This window comes from Staurois parvus, unplaced genomic scaffold (assembly GCF_062004578.1).
Source record: "Staurois parvus isolate SC_StPar_1 unplaced genomic scaffold, SC_StPar_1.0 ptg000165l, whole genome shotgun sequence".
Lineage (NCBI taxonomy): Eukaryota > Metazoa > Chordata > Amphibia > Anura > Ranidae > Staurois > Staurois parvus.
The window spans coordinates 4,100,174-4,105,484 of NW_028317961.1; the positions used below are offsets into that span (position 1 = coordinate 4,100,174).

Below are 5,311 nucleotides of genomic sequence, written 5' to 3' on the forward strand. Positions count from 1 at the left end.
ATGGTAGCAATCAGCGACTTATAGCTGTACTGCGGCAGGCATTCTGACACTGGGGGGTACTGACTTGGTATCACTGACATCCCCAGTGACACCAATACAGTGATCAGTGCTAATAAAAAGCAGTGACACTGTACTAATGGCACTGGGCAGGAAGGGGTTAACATTTGGGGCGATCAAAGGGTTAACTATGTTCTGTGTGTGTTTTACTATGAGTCTGTGCTTTCCACTGTAAGCACACTGCTTTGTATACAAAGCAGTGTGCTGGAGTGGACAGGGGAGAGAACTGTATCGTTTACATACAGTTCTCTCAAAGGTTGGTAATGCTTGGCGATCACCGGGTGTCGGCAAGTAATCACCAGCCGTGACCTGGTGATTGACAGCCGAGGCCACGAATGGTGGTGTGGGTAGGGTGCCCGCTACCCGGAAATGCAAAATCACACTATATATATATATATATATATATATATATATATATATATATATATATATATATATACACATACACACACACATACATACACATGCATACACATATACATACACAAGTGATTTTGCACACACCTGCTGCCCTGTAGCAGTATTTCTGCAAAAAGCAGAAAGGGCAAAGGGCGTATTGCTTTTCTGAAAACAGTAGAATGATGGGTTTTATCAAAAAGCTGTAATTTTGATTCATCTTGGCTTCCTCACGTAAACTTTGGCAAACTCCAATCTGGCTTTTTTATGTTTCCGTGTCAGTAATAGGGTCCTCCTGGGTCTCCTACCATAGTATTCCTTTTCATTCAGATGTATAGCTTGAATTTGTATGTACTGTGAGTTGATCAAGGTTCTTTAGCCACCATTCAAACAATCCTTTGATCATTTTTTCTCTTCTGGACATCCATGTCCAGAGAGATTAGCTACAGTGCATTGGCTGTAAACTTCTTGACAATGTTGCGCACAGTGAACATAGGAACATTAAAATTTCTGGAGATGGACTTGTAAACTTGAGATATCCATGCTTTAACACAATCTTTGTTCTTAAGTCCTCAAACTATTTTTTTTGCTCTTTCTCTTCTCCATGTGGCACACAGAGACACACAACAGAAAGGGTGAGTACATTTTTGACCATCTTTACTGCTTTCTGGTGCGATTTCTATAATGTCAACACGTGTTAATTGATACAGGTGAATTTAATTACAAATTACAGGAGTATCACAAACTTGGAATGCAATTATTTCTTACAATTTTGTCCAGTCCATTTTCAGATTCAGATGTGGCTTTTTGTTTCTCCATTTTTTTGTGTCATACCAATACAAACAAAAGAAATAAACATAATAATGCCTAAACATTTGTAATTGCAACAATTTTCTGGGCGAAGTGGTGCACTGACAGAGATGCAGGGGTGCCAATATTTTTGGCCATGACTGTATCTTCTACAGGTCCATAAAGAAATGTTTAATTTCCCATTCCCTCCCTTCCAGTGCTTCACAACCTTCATGAAATTTACATCTAGCCCTGTGTATTAGAAGTTCGAATGTCAGGGGTTAGAGGTTACAAGTGTCAGGGCTTCTATCTCCTAAATACACAGAACTGCTGTAGATACAGACACCTGAACTAAAGTGGACTTACTATTTTTTTTTCTTTCTAATATATATATATAAAATTTATTTAATTTTCATATTAAGGCAATATAATTTTGTTAACTACTTCATCTAACAAAATCTCTGCCAAAAAAGAGTATGTATAAAAGATAACCTAACAAAATATTTTGATGCTAAAAGAATACAAACAACTATAACAACTATAACAGTTACCAATAAACTGATTCCAATCCCAATAAGCCTGTTTCACACTTGTCGCATAGTAAAAAAAAGAAGAAAAATAAAAAGCTTGCCAAGCTAATTTAGGAATACTATTAAAACAAACTATTTCATTGTTTCAAGCCCAAAGTACCCTTTAATGTTTCAATAATATACCATGTAGTGTATTGAAATGTGGTCAGCATCTTCCTAAGCTGGACATTGGGCAACTCTGCCACCAAATAACAAGACCAAGTATCAAAAAAAAAATTCTTGATGCTTGCTTCCATATTTCTCTGGTTATCCAAATCTAAACACAGTCGCCTTAAATTCCTCTGATGTAGGGGGATTAGGTTGACTACAATGAGTCAAAATTATTTTTTACTCCCCACAGACAAATAATTTCCCATCTACTAAGTGCTGCCTGTGGCCTCTCCTCCACTTTCAAAGGATAATGTAGTAGACACAGCTTTTATATTTGTAATATATATTTTATAAAATATTAGTAAAAATAAATGGCCAAGAAATACATACTGTAGGTGGGCATAACAACTTGGTGGTTCTGATATAGTATTAGTAAACTGTATAACATTGTGCCAGAATTTCTCTTTTATATGGCATCTCTACCATAGCAGAATCAAGCTGGGTTTGTCCACGTGAGATTTCGAACAAGGAGATAACTACATTGAGGACGGAGGAGTGCAATAAATGCTTTGTTTACTCTATGAAAAAATTTTAAATTGGATCTCTCTTACTTCCTAACTTATTATCGCTTTAGTACTACAGTATGTATCCAACCACACTGGTTGTGAGACCAAGCTTCTTTAGGTGATACACTCAAGAACCTGGCCCATATAGCTATAAATCCTGAATTTAATGGAGGATTCAAGCCCTTCTCTTCCCTAAAAAAAAGATAAAACCAAGATAATCCATGTTTCACAGATGACTTATTCAATAAGATGGAACTTTAACCAAAATAGGTTTCCCAAAACAGAATACTGAAAGGGATTAAAAAGTTGTGCAAATTGTAAAAAAATTTAACTCCAAAATACCATACTTCTGACGCAATGTGGGGATTGGTAACAGAGAATCAACAGGATGTAACACATCCCATAGGTTATCTATTTCTGTTTCTTTCCAATTATGCAAAACTTGAGTTTGACTCCCCAAAAGAAAAGACCGGTGAAGAAATCAATGGCATAAGTGGTCAAAAAAGCCTGGTATATTTAGTAACTTTCTCACCTCTTTCTACACTTATCAAAGTCTATTTTCAATATATATAGGGATAGTCCAAAAAATGAGTATGCAAAAGACCCAAAAAGAGACCATTGTATTGTATGAGACTTGATATTTGGGATAGTATAATATGATGTGTTATTAACCCAATCTCTAACTTAATATAACAAATAAACCAAATTATATAAGTGAAGATTCAGAAGATTAATACCCAATGATCATTTAGGCATTTGTAATCTCTTCCAGGCAATCCTAGGCCTTTCATCTCGCTATACAAAGGAAGAGAAGTCTGAGTTTAGGTAGGATGTATAACCAATTCTCCTCTGACCAGAACATAGTATGTTGCTCCCTTCTTTGGATGCACACAGGGGTGATGTACTTTTTTTCTTGCCAAGGTTTCTGAGAGCTTTTTAAGCCTTTTCTTAATCTCCAGAGGAAACTTCTCATACTATTTCTTACAGGCTGGCTTCATGTCAAACTCCCCAACTCATTTGTCAGTGTTAACTTGGTATTGCAAGTAAAAAATGCAAAACAGTTCACACACAACGCCTTGGTTAGAGCAGAGACAACAATTCCCCAAATTGCTGTGTTGCAATGAGAACAGACATTTCCAAAAAACTGACTATTGTAATTCTTACAGTAAGCTATACCCTTTCTCTCATGATGGCGATGGCCAATGAAAGTCTTTTCACACTTTGCACAAGCAAAATTGTCAGGGATGCGGGTGTGACCAGAGGTATGTGAACTGACGCAGGGAAACGCAGGCTTCAGATATGATATAAACAATATAATTTATTAAAGACTAACAATACATAAACGCAGTGCAATACTAAAACATAACACAGTGCAAACGAACCAAACCACCCACAGTTAATACATACAATGCAAGCGTCGTCAGGCAGGCCGGGTCAATAACAATCGGGCAGGTAGGAACAGGAGGAGCAGGCAGAGAGTAGTCAGGTCACGAGCCGGGTACAGCAACTAACGGGCAGGTAGGTACAGGGGGTCAGGCAGAGAATGGTCGGGGTCACAAGCCAGGGATCAAACAGGAGAAGTCAGCAGAGGTCCGGATCAGGCAGGGTCAGCAACAGATCAGTCAGACAGAGACAGGGACAGGAACAGGAACAGGAATACAGGAACAGGAATGCAGGTAACAAGATACAGGGCCCAGGAAAAACACACACCAAGGCAGAGACTGCAGGTCTGGCCATCCCTTAAATACACCTGCATAATCAGCTTCAGGTGTTTGGCTGGCTGCAGGGTTGAGTCTCTGATTGCTGAGAGCACCCGCTGGCCAGCCCTGGTACTGCAGCCCACAAGGCAGGTGAGTCCCATCATTACTGGCAAGTCCATTCCTGACAAAAATGCTCCACATGCCATTGCTTGCCCATAGCATTGACCACTTGCCCTCAATTGGTCTACATGCTCCACATATAGGCACAACCATTTTGTCATAGCAGAGTAAGCAGTAGAGCTCTCTTTTCAGCTCATGGACATCAGCTTTGAGCTCTTTACCACAGTTTGAAGAGTTATAGAGGTCTGGGTGATGCAGAACATTCTTGAATATTAGAGGCTCCTCATCAATAATTGCATGACACTTTTGACAAATGTACTTCCCCAGTGCCCAGGCCTTCTCTCAATTGTGACATGATTGACACAGGTGTCTGCCTGCATTTTTCACAAATCAAATGTCTGCCAGGACTTGCTGACAGATGTCACAATAGAAACATTCAGGGTGCCTGCTTTTATTGATTGCTTTGATAACACAGCCAGTGATTAGTTCACCAAATTGAATATGATTTCCAAATGTTCTTCACTCCAGAGTACTTTCTCCTCTCAAACCCATAAAGTGTCCCTCTGGAAACTGCTGAAAGCACTGCACATGCACACAAAGCACTGCTCATTGTACAGCCCTTGATTACTGTTCACAATCTTCTCTGCCGGAGCAAAGCTCGCCCTGCTTCGCTCATACATCGCATTTTCCAGAGTGCCTGCCCTGTTGCTGTTTATCATCCCCATGACTCCCAGAATTAGGGCTCCTGGGGGAGTGAATCTACTCAGCAGAACTCCGGAGACAGAAAGCCAGGGAGAGCATGTCAGGGCTCCCAGGTGTGACCAGAGGTGTGTGACTGACGCAGGGAAACGCAGACTTCAGATATGTGATAAACAATATAATTTATTAACACTAACCATACAAACATAAACGCAGTGCAATACTAAAACATAATACAGTGCAAACAAACCAAACCAACCACCCACAGATAACAGTACATACAAGCAAGCGTCGTCAGGCAGGC

At 39.7% G+C, this 5,311-nt stretch overlaps 1 pseudogene; it reads right to left on the minus strand.

Moving 5' to 3' along the window:
- Positions 1–3,309: 3,309 nt before the first annotated feature.
- LOC149462840 (LIM and senescent cell antigen-like-containing domain protein 1) lies at positions 3,310–5,048 on the minus strand (annotated as a pseudogene).
- Between the last annotated feature and the right edge of the window lie 263 nt (positions 5,049–5,311).